Below are 18,314 nucleotides of genomic sequence, written 5' to 3'. Positions count from 1 at the left end.
GGGAGCCAGGAGCGACGCGAACCAACCTACGTTAAATTAAAAAACCACACACACGTTGGCTACTGAGTAAAGAGCAGACGGTGGAGAAGCAAACACAGGAGAGGCCAGTTAGAAGCATCCAGCAGTCAGGCAGGAGAGAAGACAGCAGCCTGGAGCTGGATGAAACCAGGGAGCGGGGACCACGGACGGATTCGTGGTACTCCCCAAGCACCCCTCCCATGGTCCCCTTTCACTCAGCAGCCACTGTCCTGCCCCAAGAAAACTTCAGAGTCAAAGTCAAAGCCCAGTGGCCTTGGCAATGGCACTTATCCCTGCTCCCTCCCCCACACACTTTATAGTCCTCTTCCCTCTCTCTGCCAACCCATGCCAAGCTGGCTGTGAACCAATCTCTTCCAAGGGACCAAGTGACCATGCAGTTCCTCCCCCGGGAGAGGCGGGTAGGGGAGTGGTATTTTTAAGCTATTAACAATTGACATCTGTTAATTATTAGTTTGTCCACCTCTGTTTTGCTTCCACCCGCACCATTGCTCAATCCAGCGGCAGCCCCGGCCCTGAGAAGTGGAAACATTACCTCCCAGCAGAAAGACAAGGAGGCAGAGGCCCCTCGAGCAGGCAGTGTGGGGCACACAGGCAGTGTGGGACTTGCAGTTACGAGGCCCCTGCATCTGACAAAACCCACACGGCCTAAGTTGAGCTAGCTCTGTGGTCCCGATGTGGGCGCACTCAAGCCCCGCCCCTCCGTAGGCATCTCCCTTTGCCCCTGGAGAGGTGGCCCTCCTAGCCAGGCCAGACCCTCCTCTTCTAGACCCCAGAGATCTCCGGGCTGAGCCCCCATCAATCAAGATGCAAATAGTGTAGACTCTATGGAAGGAACATTCCCCAGGAGCCAGGGGAAGGGTCAGAAGCATAAATAGTCATGTTATTTTGGTTGGAGGTGGAGGTTGGACTGCATGGGGACCTGCATCCTCTCTGGCTTGGTGAATCAGATGGGACAAGGGGAGGATCTGGACAAGCAGGCACAAGGCTGAGGGGATGGCATTCCAGGCAGGGAACCTTGAGAACAAAGTCATGGCAACAGGACTGTGTAGGGGGGAGGCCGTGGAGCGTGCAGCTGGCTAAGCTCCTGGGTGCAGGGAAAGGAGCTGTGGGCAAGGAGGCTCCTACCACAGTTTGGAGGACCCTACAAACAACCTCAGAAGTCTGAAGTATACCTCAGGGAAAATCCGGAGCCCCTCAAGACCCCTGAGCAGAGGAGTGACCCCATCAGACCAAGGTTTAGAAAGCGCCCCTGGAGGTGGGGGGAGGGAGGTGGGGAGGCAGGCCAAGTGATAGGAGGCTGCAGCCGGGTTCCCCCTAGGGGACTGTGAGGCAAGGATGGGGTGAGAGTCAGCGCCCAAGGGGAACTGCCAGTCCCGCACGAAGGAGGAAGGAGGGAAAGGCGGGAAACCACCAGGCTGGCACTCCCTGGCCCGGGGGCTGGCCAGTTCGGCCTTCACCTGAAAGATGGAAGTCAGGGGCGGGGGAGGGGTGGGGTGATTCTGGCGCGAGGACGTGGTTTCAGTGGAGAGAAAGGACTTCCCTGTTGGACCGGTTGACGCGCCTTTAGAACATGTGGTGAAAATCGCTTCTCCATCTGGAACTCAGGAGAGAGGATTAGGGTGAGCAATTTACAATGGGGATTTCGAGTAGTCCAGGTTCAGGGGTCTCAACACCCCAGGAATGAACGGGGCTCCCAGGTGAGAGCTGGTGGGTAAGAAGAGGAGCGCACCTGGGGTGGGACCCTCTGAAGGTCAGGGACATCAATGTACAAGGGGCCGGGAGGGGGTGGTCCCTGGGAAGGCAAGGGTTGGGTGGCTGGAGGGCCAGGAGCCACCCTGGGAAGGTCGGCCGAGGCCCCAAGCAGTAACAATATTATAATCATCAAAGACCCCGTGTACTGAGTTCCTTTTACATGCCAGCCTTGAACTAGGGACCTGACAAGCATCATCTACCCCACTGACACCTCCAAAAATCCACTGGGGTTAGTACTATTCTCCCATTTTACAGATGGGAAAGTCGGCAAAGAGTGGCTCAGTCACCCCGCTGGTCAAGTCCTGAACCTGGTCAGACGCCAGAGCCCACCATACGGGGCAGGGGGAGGGTCAGTGTTCCGTGACCTGTCAGTGGCAGATATTTTCACTGGGGAAGGGGTTCCTAGGGGCCAGAAGGTGACCAGGTGGAGACAGGCAACTGTTCTTCCACCTGGAAGGGTGGGAGGGCAGCTCGGGTAACTTCCTCCAGCAGCTGGCCGAGGCAGCCGGATTTGAGCGGAAGGATCTGGAAGGCTGCAGCAGGGGGCCAGAGTCGGGAAGGACCTTTAGTTCTTGTTCTGCCCTTAGGATCCAAACTTGGAAAACAATAACCGCTCAAAGCGATTTGATGACTAAAATTTTTGACTGTTGCTAAGTTTAGCACTCAGGGTGGGGTAGCACAATGACGTACGATGCACGAACCTTGACTTCCACCGCCAGCCCGATGTTGTATCCTGGTCCCCTGTTTAACTCCTCTATGTCCACATTTCCAAATAATGACTTCCAATCCATGGAGGGCTTAGAGATGAATGAGATCCCCATTCAGCGTCCCACTAGTACCTAACACTTAAGCTAGAAAGGGCAACATTCAACCCAAAGGAATCAATCACTAACGGTGGAATTTGCAGGAGCTCCTGCATGGAAACAGTGCCTTGCACATGGTAGCCACTCAATAAATATGTGCCCCTCCAGGCAGGGGCTGTGAGCTCACTATTGTCACAGTCAAAGGACAGGAAGGCCTCCCTGGAGCCTCGGAGTGCCAGGAGCTCCACCCTCCAACGATCATCCCTTCTTCCTGCCCCATCACATTATAATTTATCCGTCGGTTCTGTAGGATAATGTATCTGGCCAGAAAGGGTTTCCAAGCACATATATTTGGCCCTGTAAAGTTTGGAGGAAACTTTTAACATTAATTAGGTTCCCAAATGTTTTCGATCCTTAAAAGCACTTCTATAACACCAACACTCAGACCAGACGAGGGATGATAAACAAGCCAGCACAGCACACGCAGCTGCCGCCATGCCGACCACCAAGGCTCGGGCACATATCGCTAACCAATTATGACGCTCCTTTCGGCTGAGCCGGACTATGGCTTCAGAGCCTCCTCGATGCCCAGGGTCTGCTTTGCTTTGCTCATAGGAGATGACGTGCATACCACCTGGACACTGCGCCTCCAACAGAAATTCCTTCTTTGGAGGGAAAAAAAAAGGGTCTACAAAAATCCACTGAATTTACCAAACATTCACGGCATGCACATTGTGTTGACAGGTCTTGTCTTGTTTTTGTCTGTGTTTGCTCTTCCATCTTCTGGGGCCAGCACCCCAATTTTCCTTGGGGACCCCCCTTTCCTCACTCCAAGTTCAGTGGAGAAAGAGAGCTTACAAGTAGGGGGAGTCAGAAGAGAAAAGCAGATGCCACATCCCAACTAATTCATTTAGCTAGGATTCGTTGGGTCTCCGTGGGTTCTTTAGATGCACGAGCCAATAAAAAACCTCTAACATGGGCCACTTTCAGGCGGGCTTTTGTCTCTTGACCTGAAAGAGCCCTGGCTGACCCCCGTGTAAGCATGGAGCTGGACACTGAGGGGTAATGCCAAGGTGACAAAGGGTCCCTGTCCTTCAGGAGCATCCCAGTCTAGCAGGTGGTTAGACGGACTCAAGCCACCAGTCACAGCACCAGCTCCAGCGACAAGCTGTGACGGAACCAGAGAAACCACTCCTCTCCCCCTGGAAGCCAACCCCTCCTCGACGGCAGCTGATGAGCTCCCAACCCCCACAGTGGAGCCCACGGAGGGTCCTGGACCAGGAGTCAGGAGACCGGTGTGAGGTCCAGCCCTGCTGCTAACTCACTGTGGGAACCTGGACAGATGGCCCTGGGCCTCGGTTTCCTCGTCTGTAAAATGGGCATGAAAACGCCACATGACACCCAGGCTGAAGGCTATGGAAGGGAGTTGCAGTGTCCCGGCCTCACAGGGGAGGGTGGTAGTTATGCCAAAGGACAGGCCACCTGTGGGGCTGGACCCAAACTCTGCTCCACGGGTCTGGAGATTCCTTTCCTGTGAGGATGGAGGGAGACTCCACAGAGGCTGCCGCACGTGCTGCCTCCTCCACACAAGCCCCAGATGAGAGGGACCTGAGGAACTTTCCAGTCTCAGCTTGTCCTCTCACTTCCAGAGAATACACTCATTTGAAACTGGGGCCATTTCTGGAGGAAATGCCCCCCCTGACCTTTTATCCACTGAGCAGAAAAACCTCCTCCCAGGCTGAGTCCTCCCTTTGTGACATTCGCCGTGCCCCTATGAAGCCAGGCGCCCTGACCTGCCCTCCCCTCCCAGGGGACAGTGGCACCACGGGCGGCAGGGTCTAGAGCCAGCACCTCAATCTGCCCAGAGGAAAGGTCAGGCCTCTTCGCAGCAGCTACTCTCCCTAAAGGCTCTGCAAGGAGTCACTGTGGCCCCCCAGCCCTTGCGGAGGCTAGAGGGTGAGGGCCAGGGTCAGGGTCAGGCCGGGGCCAATGCCCAGGACTGACCTGCCTGTGGCAAGGGATAGCCAAACCCATCAGAGCCGACCCCTGCCTTTCAGCTCCCCCTTTTCCTCCAGTAAACCTGCCCCACGTCCACAGTCAGGTGAGCTCCTGTGCAACCCACTGACCTTCAGTACAGGAGGGGACAAATTCAAAGGTGAGAAATACATTATTTCAGCCACTGCCCCACCCCAGCCATAACCATCACCAGCAGCGCCACTGGCCGCCAACACCTTTAGAGACGCCCTCGTGGGCATCCCCCGGCCTCTGCACCAGCACCCTCTCCTCAAACAAGATTCAGCAGCTCTGAATTACCAAAATCAATTACTCCAAGAAGGAGCTCAGGCAGACGGGCACTAGAATAAAGACAACAGATAATTCCCACCGACAGGTAATTGCTCCCCCGAGAATTTCAGATAATAAAAGAGGAATCGAAAAGAGAGCAATTTCTCCCAGAAAGGTAGGTGAGACAGTGCCTTGATGAACAGAAGGCTCTTCTCTTCCTGCTGCCCTCGTTCTCCCTTCGTCGGCTGTGCCCCTGCAGGACTCAACTACAGTGGGGGCCCGGGGATCCAGCTGAGAGGCAGGTGGGCCAAGTTCCAGGGTCCCCGGCTCCGGGACAGCGCCGGGTTCTCCGAGGACATTTGACTCTCGTGTCCTTCCTTGGGCAGGGACACAGACAGAACCCCGGGCTCCTGTTACACACAGGCTCAGAGATACACGATTTGACAGTTAATCTCTCCCTAGTCCACTCGTCCATCTTATCTAAAAGCTCTTTGAGTGCAGGGCCTTAGCCGTCATGCCCAGCCCTTCCTCACCACCTGGCCCTGGACACCCACATTGGTCACCCTGGACTGGTCAATTGATCCAGGAGGTGATGGAGGGGCACACAGGTTTACCTGGGGCCAGTCACGGAGCCCTCTGGGTCTTGGTTTCCTTGACTGTAAAATGAGGAGAGAGCATCAAACTATTATAGAGATGTCACAACACCACATCTGCAAGGATATCACAAAACCTTGTCCATAGGAATTCCAAAAGGAAAGCGTCCTATGGTCAGAGGCTTGGTGAGTTCTGGGGTAAACAAAATTCAGCAGCAGCTTTCTTTGCTGCAGGACTTCTCAGAGCCTTTAAAATTGCTAAATAGATTGGTACTATACAAATGGGCATAAAGTATACAGCCTTTTCTAAAACTCCTTTTTTACAAAGCATATCCTCAGACTGCCCTTCCACGGAACACTCTTGGGCCGATTATGGTTGCAGACATAAGGCCTCACAAGGATGACACCAGGCATTTAAAGGGGACTAGCTGGGAGCTATAGGAAAATCTCAGGGAAGGCATGGTGCTTGAGATAAGTTCCAAAGTCAGAAGAAGAGGCAAAGATGGGATAGGGACAATCAAATAGAGGGGACTGCCAAAGCAGGAGCCCGGAGGTGGGAGAGCCCTGGGCATGCGGGTCCTGGGTGTTATGTGGAGAGAAGAAAGTGAGGCTGGAAAGGCAGGATGGGGAGAATCTGGGGATAAAGAACATGGGGAGGGCTTTTTAAGGTCCTTGAGTAAAAATGATGGCTTCCTTGTCTGAGCACTTACTGGGTGCTGGCATCGTGAAAGCACAATTCTTACAACACTCCTGTGAAGCAGCTTCCACTGGATCCCTCACTTTAGGGCCAAGGACCAGATAAGTGGCTGCCCCAGTTCACAACGCTCCTCAGTGGCAGGGCAGGCAGTGGAAGCGCCCGGCACGTCAATTTCAGAACCCATACCCTTAACCACTGTGCTTCCCCACCCAGAGCCAGGAGGGACAGGGAGAACCCAAGACCACCGACACCCTCAAGGTGTGGAGAAAAGCCTATGATGCCTCAGCATGAGAAGCCTTCTCGCTATGCCTTGGTTTTCGATTTATGCTCCATCAGTCAGTACCCCCCAAATAGATACATAGGTCATTAGTGCTAAATATTTAAAAGGAGTCTTTTCAACCATCCCTCCAGGAATGGGCAAGAAGGTGCCAAAACAGCAAGTTGGTACCACCGGCAACATGTGGCTGAACCATCAACATCCTCAACAGGATTTATGCTTCCCAAGCACGTGGCTGCTGCTTGATTTATGGGGCCTGTGGAGCAATTCTAAGAGGGAGCAGGCCTCTCCAGGGAGGGCGGTCTCATTACCATCAAATACTTCAATAATCATCTCCATCGCAGTAAAGATGGCACCAGGCCACTTCCTGCCCTTGCACGGGAAAGGAAGTGAAATTGTTTGCCTTAATTCAATTAGGTAATTAACTAGACAATGCAAAGAGACATTCCAGCAGGGATATAAATACTTAAAATCCCCGCACCAGTCGGTGAGGAGGATGTCAACAACAGGAACTCGGCAAGGGGAGAGCTGAGGGCGGCGAGGTGTGTCGCCAGCTAAACACAACCGCGGCAGGCAGCAGTTTATAATGATGGGCACTGACCCCGTGCCAGCTCCTCGATAAGCACTTTACACGCATTACCTCACTCACGCCTCAAAACAGCTCGTTGACGTAAGTGTCACTATTATCCTCATTTGGCAGATGAGGAAACTGAGGCCCAGGCAGTGAAAGGACTTGCTGGAGCGTGCACAGTGGAAGTGACTAACTCATTTCTGATTTCAGACCTGCATCTTCATCCACACCCCTCCCCTCCCTCTCCAGAGGCATGCCTGAGAGAAACGGGCTCTAGCGATGTTGTGGTCCAAATGGGGAAACTGAGGCAGGATTAGATACCTCCACCCTCCCCAAGATTCCTGACTGCCAGGCCTGGGCCTCCCAGCTGACCCGGCTGCAGGGTTGGTTGCTACAGAGAAACAGACAAGCAGGGAGAAGTGATTTTGCAATTCTGTTTGCAGAAACCAGGCAGCTGTCCTCCTGGGGCTGGCTCCAGCCACACTTCCTCCAGGAAGCACCCCCTGACTTCTCCCCTCCCCACACACCAACCTGTGGCCTCTCCAAAGGCTGGGCATGCTTTCTCCCTAAGGGTGGACCTGGAGGGTCTCGAGAGGGAGGGAGGAGCCAAACCTCAGGCTGGTTGGAGCCCAGCTCCTCTCGGCTGTCACCCAGCAGGCCTGCTTCAACACACACTCATGCCAGAGCCTTAAACCGCAGACACGGCTTTAGTGGAATGTGAGTGCCATGCAAAGGACGAACTCCAAGTGCCTTAAAGAAATCTCTTCCTCTATTATCCCTTGCTCTAGTCATCACCGTAGCTCCTTAAAAACTCATATTCAAAAACCTTTTTGTTTGGCCGATTTGAATCATTGTGTATCTTTACAAGAAAAATAAATAGGTAATTCATATAGTCTCTTTAATTCAGACCTTTCCATAACCAGAGCTGCCTTCACCAGAGACAGTAAGTTCTGGAAAGGGGTAGTGGCCAGAGTAGCCCAAGACCAATGTGCAGTGGACTGAGAAGATCCTCAGTAATAACAAGCAAATAAAAAATAATAACAAGCAAATAAAAAGTCGTAACAACCACACTGGCATTTACTGAGTGTTTACAATGTGCAGATGGTGTACTGTGTTCTCCAGCCCCGTGCCCAACTATAACCTAACAACAACCCTAGGAGACAGGTATTGTTCTTCCCAATTTAGAGATGAGAACACTGAGGATCAGAGCAGTGAGGTAACTTTTTCCAAGGTCACACAGCTGGTAGGTGGAGCAGCCAGGACTCAAATCCAGGTCTGTTTGACAAACCCCAGACCAACCCCTACCTTTAGCCACTCTGCAGTTATCTCAGGGGTGGGAACAAGCTGCTTGGCTCTTCCCTCACCTCTCAGCCCAAGACCAGGATTCAGTGGCCATCAACAGACCCCTGCTCCAAATCTGAATCTATATCTCATCGGTCACTCCACTCAAGGGGAAATGCCCCCTGCCTTGAAGGTGCCTTCTGGGGGAGGATGGGAAAGGAATTAACATCCACGTCAAAAAAGCCAACAGCTATAGCGGATGGAAAGAGCCGGGCCCAGGACTGGCTGTCTGTGAGACATGGCTTCCAATGTGCCCTTCCCTCATGGAGCCCGGACATAGCCGTACCTGCTCACGTCTGCTCCCCCTCTCTGACTGCTCAAGGACCGTGTTGGACGGGGAATATGGGGGATGATGTCATTCTAGAAAAGGACTGCTCATTCATCCCCTTCCTGGTCCTCACCTGCTTAATCACACCTAATTTCTCTGTATTTATACTTTTGCAATCCCACAAGAGTGAGCCCAGCAGCTGGAGGGCAGAGAAGCAGAAGCAGAGTGACTGACACTTCAGGCTGTGGAGCGGGGAAGCCTTTCATTCAGACTCCAGCTCTGCCCCTTCCCAGCTGGGTGACCTTAGGCAAGTCATTCCTCCTCTCTGGGTCTCACTTTCTTCATCTGCAAAATGGAGAGGACACTAGGACCTCACGGGGCTGTTGTGAGGACCAAATGGGCTACTACTTGGAAGGTCTTGAGCCCAGGGCCTGGCCCACCAGAAGTACTTGGAAAGTGTGAGCTGCTAGGTATTACCATTAGAGCCCAGAGAGGTCGTGCACCTTGCTCAGGGTCACAAAGCCAATGTGAGGCCAGGTTCTGGCTCCTGGTTCTAACCCTTTCTCAACACAGAGTGACTCTCCTGGAAACCTGCAAGATGGCACAGCCCAGGAGCTTGTCATGGCCCAGTGGCTTCCCCAGGCCTGCAGCTCACAGGCCAAGTACAAAGTTCCAACCAACAGGTTTGTTTTTCTTAGGCTCACGCGAAATGGACAAGTGGCTCAGAGTGAAAGTTTCCAAACCTTGGCATCCTCCCCCATCCAGAGGTGAGTAGTGACCTCACCCTGTGACTAAGCCGACGCCGACGCCAAGAGCCCTCTCTGGGAACCCTCGGGCTTGGCATGCTGGCTCCAGCCCCGGGAGGAGCCCAGACTGCACAACCAGGATTCTTGCAGAGCTGGGAACCCCTGCTTTGGGAGCCGAGAAGCAAGGTGGTTCCAGAAAGCAGGGTGGTGTTGCAGCCAAAGAGCAGGATGGGGCTGGAGATCCAGGTTCAAGTCCCGGCTCTGCCATGAACTTCTCAAGGGGTTTTGGACAAACCAAGGCCTTTGTCCGCCCAGCTCTAAAATGGGTAGACTACAGGTTTCCAATGGTGTGTCCTGCTCAGATCGGGTTTAGGCCCCCTCCTGCCCCCCAGGGGCTCTGGCCTCGCTGGGGAAGGAGCAAAGAGTTAATAAAGGCATAGATTGGAGGAGAGGGCTCTGGGCACTAAAATGTGCAGGAGACACCAGTGCTGCTGGGGTGGTGGGTGCAGGCTGCCTGGGGAAGCAGGGGCCTGATGGAGAGGTGGGGGAGGGGGTTCTACAAGGGGAGGGGTGGAGCTGGGAGGAAGGGAAAACTGATCCTGGGGGTCTGGAAGCTTGATCCGGGCAAGGAGCCCTGTGTCAGAGGCAGTAGAGCAGCCTGTGAAAGTTTCAGTGAGTCAGGCCAGGAGAGCAGAGCCCTCCCCCGGAGCCTCAGCCACTGCCTCCTCTCCACTTAATTCCTCCCACCGCGGGGAAGACAGACAGCCAGCCAACCAGGAGAACTAGGCTCAAAACCAGAAAAAGCCAAGAAACCCAGGTACAGACCTCGCCCCAGAGCAGGCTCCTCCTAGAACCCAGAGGCAGCAGAAAATGGGGTCCTCTCTCTTCCATGGTGCTGGCTTCCAGAAGGAGAGGTGGGGATGGACAGGGTGTCTTCTGAGGATTTTTAAAAAACCTGTTCTACCAAACACAATAAAATGACACCTGTAGCAAAGCCGGAGGAACAGGCCACGGCACTGCACTGCTGATAAAGCAGGCAACTGCTCAGCTCTGGAATCCTCAATGGCTCCCGGTTGCCTACAGCATCGTGTTCACACTCTTTATTATGGCATTCAAGGTCCTCGATTTGGGGTTGCAGGATGGTACTTTTATGCTTCCCTCCTATTACTACCTCCCCTGCCCCCACACCCTACAGCTACCTACAGCCTCCCACTGTTCTCCAACCCCAACGTGAGCCTTTGTCCCCTGGGGCTTTGATCTGTCCTTAGTCTTCCCAATGCCTTTGCAGCTTTGCTGAAGCAGCTACCCCTATTGTTTCAACCAACCCCCTCCCCTCCTGTAGCCTGTCGACTTTAGACTTTAGTTGGGCTCCCCGTCAGCAAGAGTAAAGAACAACGCAGACGTAGGGGGTGGGGGAACAGACCTAGGTTCTGCCACCAAATTTTGGGTACAGCCTCATGCGAGTCATTGGGCACACGCCTCCACGTCCTCATTTATAAACTGGGCAGTGAGACCTCTGCCTACGTCATCGGCTGCCGAGCCACTCAAGTGAGATAATGGAGCCAAAGGGCTCTGCACAGCCTCAAGTGTGACACGAACCCAAGGGACTAGGATGTCTATTTTTAACTCCCCACATCCTGGCCGAAAAACAAATCCCTCACACACCCTGCAGATCCCTATCAGGGGCGCTGGCAGAGTCTTTTGGGAATTCTCTCCTCCCGGAAGCGGCGCCAGCTTTGATGGCTTTCCCTCTGCCGGGAAAGGCTCACAGGGCCCTGCTCCAGCCAGGGCCAGCTTCCATTATGTCTGGCTGGGTCCTCACGGTCCCCGTCAAACAGCCATTTCCTGGTTGACTCAGTTGTCACATATTCTCCGGCCAGTGACAGCCAAACAGGGTCACCAAAGATGCTGAGAAGAGTCATTCATTCATTTACTGATTCATTTACCCCACATTCCCTCCCCTCCCCCTCAAGGAGGTGGGGCCTGCTCTAGGGTCACCCAGAGGAGTCGACCATGAGGCACCTGTGTAGGATGCTCAGGCTAGCGGTGGAGAAAGGTAAACTGATACAGCAAAAGTAAGCAGGACCTTCAGTAACAAAGGCTTGATGGGAGGCTATGGGGCTCCACCAGCCCTTGTCAGCCTCTAACAGGGCAAGGGACTTGAGCAGCATTTGAACATAAAACCAGATCATCAGCAAGCTCGCCCCTCTCCCCCCTACACCCCCAGCATCCCTCGGACATTTCAGCAAGATGGGTGTTGAACAGGAAGCAGCCACCGTGACCTACAGGGAGATGGGAGCTTCCTACCTCAGGACAGGACCTGGTCACCTGGCCCCCCTGTGTGGTGTGGGCTCAATTCATAAGGACATTGCCCATTCTCCCTGGCCCCACCTCACCCCCCTGCCACTGCCTGAGTTCACTCTCACCAACTGATACTAGAGGGAAAATGACCCCAACACAAGAGTTTCAAAGAAAAAGCCTCATTCTGCATGGGGAGCCCTCAACACAGGGAGCCTCCTCCTGTCTCGGGGAGCCCTGCTATCTCGGAGGCCTGCGGAGCGCAGAGAGCCCTGGGCTCGGAGAGAGGAAAGCCAACGCAAGCCCCAGGCCACCTCTTTCCGGGCCTCGTGAGCCCAGCCAAGCCTCTCTCTCAGTCTCGGTTTCCTCAGCAGAAAGCCCCCTGGGGACTGAGAGAAGGACGACATGAAACAAGACCCTGGGAGTGAAAGCTCTTTACAAACCAGGAAGTTTTATATAAACGTTTTGTGTCTTCGCGTAAATTCTTTCTCCGCATTTTCGCTCTTTCCCTGTTGCCTCTGGGGCTCAACGACCCTCTCTGAACTCAGGCACAGCTTCCCTGGGGGTTCTGACCACAAATAACTGTGCAACCCTAGAAAAGTCATGTGATCCCTAGGTGCCTCTGGGGCCACGTCTGTGGGCCCCCAACAATCCCAATGACCCCCGAGGACCCTCGCAAGGGCTTTACAGACTCCCTTGTGAATTCTAGGGAATCAGGTGAATTTGGACCATGCTCATTTGAGACATGAAGTTCAGCCTGCAGGTGGGAGAGTTGACAAGGCGCCCTTTTCAGACTGCTTCCAGGCCTTTCCGTCTTTGGTGCCACAAAGCCAGAATCAACTTTTTAAGAAAGCAAATCAAGAATGATCCAAAGGACGCAGGAAGTCTTTCCACAAACCAAAGGCATCTGTCTGTCCATCGGTTGGAGCCAGCCTGGCCCAGAGCACACACTGAGAGGACCCCACCTGTTTGCATTGGGAAGCAGGGCGCAGGGCGCAGGCAATATGCTCTGAGCCAGAAGCAGAGAAATCAAGCCCAATTACAAGCCAGTCCAACTCTACAAGGCTTTATGAGCATTTACTAGACCAAAGGAGGCCTTTGTCAGGCCTCACCCCACTCCGTGGGCACAGAGTTGAGAGGGAAGGCCAGGGCCCTGCCCTCATGAAGTTCAGAGCCCATCTCAGAGGACAGGCAAGCCGATGACAAAGTGTACAGCAGGCAAGGCTGTCGATAGGAGCTACAAGCCAGGACCACACAGGGTGACGGCTCACCCTCAGCAGAGTGATGCGAACAAGTGGAGTGACATTTGTGCCAGACCCAGAGGGGCAGGAAGAATCTGGGCAATGAAGCAGTGGCCGAGAGAGAAGGGCGTCCAGGAGTCACAGGCAGAGACGAGGAAACAGGCAGCCTGAAGAGCAGAGGGAGAAGAGGCAGGGAGGAAAGTTGGAACAGGCATGGGGCCTTGACTGCCGGGCCAGGGAGCGTGGATTTGATCCTGTGAGTGGGTAACAGGGAACCATCCCCGGGGAGGGAAAAAGGAGGATGGAGGGCGAAGCTAAGGGCAGGTGACTGGCGGAGGCTGCTGTTAACAAGGGCCTGCTTTAGGAAGCCAGGCTGCTGGGGCCCCGTCCTGGGCACAGAGAGCAGGCAAGCACATTCCCTTAGCCAGCTGCTCCGCTCCAGTGAGAGGTTACAGCCACCCGGGCACAGACACCAGTTGGGAGGGACCAGACTCAAGGAAGGCTGGGGACGCCCAGGGGAGAGACATGTGGTGGCTCAGGCAGGAGAAAAGAGACTATTACACATGTTCCTGGTCTCTCAGCCAAAGCTATCCTGGGTGAGAGGGGGCTCAGCTGGGTTGGTCTCAGAGCCCCACACTCCACTCGACTCCCATCCACAACCCTAGTCCCTCCCACCATCACACTCCTGCAGTGTTAGAGATGCAAAATACTATTTAAGTCCGAGGTAAGCAACCTCACGGGCCCTGGGCTTCCTCCTGCGGCCCCGCCCCCACCGCCAGCCCCCTGAGCCCCCTGAACTCTGAGCCCACAGAAGCCTTTCTGACTAGCCTCCTAACAAGCCCCAGTGCAGCTCTCTGCCCTCCCACCCAACCCAACAACTCGCCCATGGAGCCCGCTCCCCAGAAATGCAGAAAAAAGGCTAATCAGTGAATGCCAAGATTGGAAGGAATCGCAGAGATCTAACATCCCCCGTTTACAGACAAGGAAGCTAAAGTTTTAAGAGACGGCCAGCCCTGCTCAGGATCACACAGCCCAAGAGTGGCCAAGTCAGAGCCCAAACTTTTAAGCTTCCAGGCAAAGGAGGGCTCTGGCACCAAAGCCACATCCAGGTGGAGCAGAAAATCAATGAGCTGTGGGATACAGTGCAAAAAAAACCTGTGCTTATTGTCAGGGGACCTGGGTTCAAGTTCTGACTCTACCTCCGTCCCCATGCACACAGACATCAGAGCTTTGGACATGTCACTGCAGCTTCCTGGACTCCAGTGATCTCTTCTATAATATGGGTGTTTAACAACACTGTGCTTTCAGCAGGACCCACGGGATGAAGGCGCAGCTCCGCTCTGTGCGCAGCAGAGCTGGGAGGTCAGGATGCTGCTGAGGTCCATGCAGGTGGCAGCTTTACTCCTCACCCCACCTGGCAGCCAGCTGGACCCAGCCAGCCTCCAGTCAGACTTTTCCCCAGAGCTGCCCACAGACCAGCAGAGCAGCCCTCCACGGAATGGAAGGAATTTCTACTGGATTTAAAACACAGAGGCAAATGTAGCAGGCCCACCCCTCTCCCCTCCCTGAGAAGTTCAGGCACAGCCCCTCCTGTCTGGGAGGTCAGAGGCCTTCACGGGGCCACGGAGGAGGAAGAGGTCTGTTGGGGGGCCCTGCCCACTTCTCCTGAGTCCCTACCAGCCCAGCTGAGAAATCTGAGCACAAGGGCCTCATCCAAGGTGCACCAATCCTTATAGAAAGCAGAGGCCACAGGCCTGGGGGAGGGGGAGGGAGGTGAGCAGGGCCTCCTGGGAGCCACGAGCTGGCTGCCATCACATCCACTTGTGGCAGGAGAGGCCTCACCAGGGCAGCTCTGTCCTCTGAGGGCCTGACCATAACACCTGACATCCACCCCGGAGACTTCCACAGCCCATCCACAGACAGCAAACACCCCACCAGTGGGTGTAACACCATGCCCGTTTGACAATTGGGAGAAAGCCCCAGAAGGCAAAAGTAACCAGCTCAAGAGAGTGAAGCCAAGCCTTGAATTCAGATCTCTTGGAACTCATACTCCACATTCTCTCCCTAAGCATCCCTTGGGGCTGTGGGTCTCAGACAGTGATATACCTGAGAACGGCCTGGCGAGGTTTACAAAGTGCAGATTCCCAGGCCTGGAGCGGAGATGAGGAATCTGCATTTCAACAGGTGCCTCACGTGACTGTGAAAAAAGCATTGCCAGCACACACCACAGACCCAGGCATACACACACACACACACACACACACACACTCATGGGCATGCACGCCAGCACAGAACAAAAGTAACAATTGGAAGCCTGGGTTCTAAAGGCAGATGCTGGGTTTGGGATGCAGCCAGCTCCTTACAGGTTGTATGACCTTGGGTAAATCTCTTAAACCTCTTTAAACTTGTTTCTTCAAATACAAAACGAGGGTAAGAAAAGAATCAACCGCGTGGGGCTGTCTTCAGGATGCAAGGAAATAGTATGTGTAAAGCCCTCAGCCCAGGACCTGGCATATAATAAACACTCAATAAATGTGCCGTGATCATTGCCAAGCTCAGCTCAGTGTGTCGAATGCCTAAAGGAAGAAACAGAATGCCAGGCACCAGGGGACCACAGTGAATAATTGAGCCAGTAAGAGACGCCTGAAGGGCTGCACTAGAACCAGCGGGTAGAAGTAACAGGGACACAGATTTCTGCTCCAAACGGGAAGAATTTTTAACAGAATGGAGTTGCCCAGTCATGAAACCAGCTGCCTAGTGGGCTGACTGTCACTAGAGGATCCCAGGAAAAAAGACTAGATGTTCACTGGGTGGAGATACAGCGCCAGGGAAGGAAGAATGAGCAGAGGGTAGTCTGGACGGTCTTGAAGGTGACTTTGAGCCAGGTTTTGCAGGTCAGCCCCCTCCTTATTATGCTGGTTAATTAGTGCATTTGCAACTTCCCTAATATTTACAACCGTTACCTCCAAGCATCCAAAGGAATGGGGAGAGGTCAGCCGAAGACAGGAAGCCTTACAGGCACCTTCCAAGTAGTTCAGGACAGGGAGGGGGATGGCCGGGGCTACCTTAAATCTGAGGCCTACAAACCCACTGAAATCATATGCCTCGGAGGTATGTGGATCTGTGCACTTTTCTCGAAAGAGCCGGTTAAGTGGGGCTGGTCCACACCAACTTTGGTTAGGAGGGGAAACTGAGGCACAAAGGGACTGGGCCCCTCAGGCAGCAGAGGGCCTAAGCTCCAGGATGCAGCCCGGCAGCCCAAGGCTGTCATCCTATGAGCGAGGTGCCTTCCACACCTTACCTTGTAAAAGCCTGACTATGGCCCCCCGGAGTGGGACCTTTGAGCTCAGAGAGATTAAGAAACCTGCCCAAGGGACACACAGCTAGTGAGCCGTGGGGCTGGGGTTTGAACCCAGGTTCTCTGGGCTCCAGAGGGGGTGTTTGGTTTGGTTTTTAACCCTCAGGTGTACTGTCTTAGGCCAAGAAAACCCAGAAATGAGTCTGGCTTTGACATTGAGGGGAAATAATGTTAAAGATGATCCTCATCTGTGACAAGCTATCTACTTATCTACCCTTAATCAAAATTAAATTCAAATAAAAATTAACTTCCCCTCTAAATAGCAGGAGGGGGCAGGAAGAGACGGGTGCAATTTCCATATGACTCAAGCCTGACAGCTCAAAAGAACAGACCTTCCAGAAACCAGAAAACCCCACCATCATTCCCACCAGGCTGGAAATGGGAACCTAGATGTCTTGGGTCTCTAGTCCCACTCGGCTTAGCTCAAGGTGTTTTCATGGAGGGTGGGGTTCCAGGCAGTCCAGGAAACCGAAAAGCGACTACACTTCAACGACCCCGCCCCCCCTGAAAATTGAGGAGTGGCTACGGGTTGAACAAAACAACACTCCAAACGTGGGTGCCCCGGGGTGCCTGGCTCCGGGCAGAGGGGAGGGTCTGCCCAATCGCCAACCCCGAGGATGGGCTGAGGAGGGTCTGAGATCTTGGGAGACCACTGGAGGCTGGAGAAAACCCCCACCCCCAGCCCCGCCGGCTGCGGGCCCCAGCCGGGGGTGCCTTCCTCCTGACACCCCGCGCGGGTCTCTCCCAAGGACCCTGCGATCTGGGCAGGGCGCACAGGGAAGTTCAAAGGGTCAACGCACCGCGCAAAGACCCTCGCGGCAGAGGGGGCTGTGGGGTAGAAGAGGAGTAAGTAAAACAAAGTTGAGGCCCCCTCCTCAGTCCGGCATCCCCGTACCTCCCATCAGGGTCCCCAGATCCTCTGAACCCCGGATCCCTCCGGGACCCCTTCAAGTCCCCGGGGCCCCTAATACCCACTCGGGGGCCCTAGTTCTTACCTCTACGCGCCAGCCGGGCCGCTGGACGCTGCCATCCCAAACGCGCCGGAGCCCGAGCTGCCCCGGGCCAGGGTCACGAGGTGGCGGGGTCGCAGGGAGGCAGGAAAGTTTCCGGAGCGCCAGCCAGGCAGAGCGGGCCAAGCGGGCGGGGGCCGGGCAGGGGCGCGCTCCGGCCGGCTCCGCGCCTCCGCCTGCGCCGCGGCGCTCGGGCTCCCGGGCTCCCCCGGCCACCCGGCCGGCCCAGCCCCGCCAATCGCAGGCCCCGCCACCCGCAGCTCCGCCCGCCCGGCCGGGACCGACCGGAGGCGGGGAGCCGAGGGGCGGGGGCGCACCTGTTTGGCCAATCGACCCCACTATTACCACCCCGCCCGGCCGGACTGGGCAGGGCCGAACCTCTCAGCTCCCGGCACACGCCCCCTGTCCCCGCTTTGGCCCGGGATCTAGGCCAGGCCACATGCCTCCTCCCCTTCCCGGGCCCAGCGGTCTCAGCCGGCCCGCGGAGGCCCTCTGTGCGGCTGGACTGCGCGCCTTCCCTGGCCTCCAGGATTTCAGAGAGAAATCCCTGCTTTAGCCCGGGGGCTCTGGGGTATGGGACCGGGGAGTGGACCACGACTCTGCTTCGCTCACCCCTCTCCCACTCTACACCTGCTGTCCCGCAAGGATCTTCGCGCGTCCGCTGACCCTTTAAACTTTGCTGTGCGCCGCGCCTGGATCTCTGGCCGCGCGGGACGTGGGCCGATGCCAGGTCCAGAGCGTTGGGAGAGGCCGGCGGGGTGGGGAGGACGGCAGAGAGAAGGCACCTCCAGCCCTTCCCGCCAACACAGGCTCTCGAGGACTCATCTGGGTTCTGCCAGACTTCTCCAGCACGCTTGTGATCCACTGCCGCGGCTTCCCTAACTTATCTTGGGATCAAAATATTAAAGCTTGACGATTTTATTGTCCCATTTTCCAGATAGGAAGACTGAGGTCAAAGAGGCGACCGCTTCTGGGACGCGGCAGCGAGACGGTGACTTTTTCAAACTAAAGGTGAGTTTGCAAACAGCGCCTGGCTC

At 55.1% G+C, this 18,314-nt stretch overlaps 1 protein-coding gene and 1 long non-coding RNA gene across 9 annotated transcripts in view; one reads left to right on the top strand and one right to left on the bottom strand.

The window, feature by feature from the left end:
* DAB2IP (DAB2 interacting protein) overlaps positions 1 to 18,314 on the bottom strand; it is a 194,479-nt gene that overhangs the window by 151,033 nt on the left and 25,132 nt on the right. The window lies entirely within an intron of this gene.
* The window catches only part of LOC124236331 (uncharacterized), a 37,773-nt gene continuing 37,081 nt past the window's right edge, over positions 17,623 to 18,314 (top strand). For 6 of the 7 annotated variants that reach the window (XR_006887703.1, XR_006887696.1, XR_006887695.1 and 3 more), the window contains exons 1-2: positions 17,712 to 17,848; positions 18,215 to 18,288. This is a non-coding gene — a long non-coding RNA (uncharacterized LOC124236331). Of the gene's footprint in view, positions 17,849 to 18,214; positions 18,289 to 18,314 lie in introns of all 7 variants that reach the window. The other variant, XR_006887702.1, reaches the window with a different exon arrangement.

This window comes from Equus quagga, chromosome 1, assembly GCF_021613505.1.
Source record: "Equus quagga isolate Etosha38 chromosome 1, UCLA_HA_Equagga_1.0, whole genome shotgun sequence".
Classification (NCBI taxonomy): Eukaryota; Metazoa; Chordata; class Mammalia; order Perissodactyla; family Equidae; genus Equus; species Equus quagga.
Note: the sequence above shows the minus strand (reverse complement) of the source record. Positions and strands in the feature narration are given on the sequence as shown.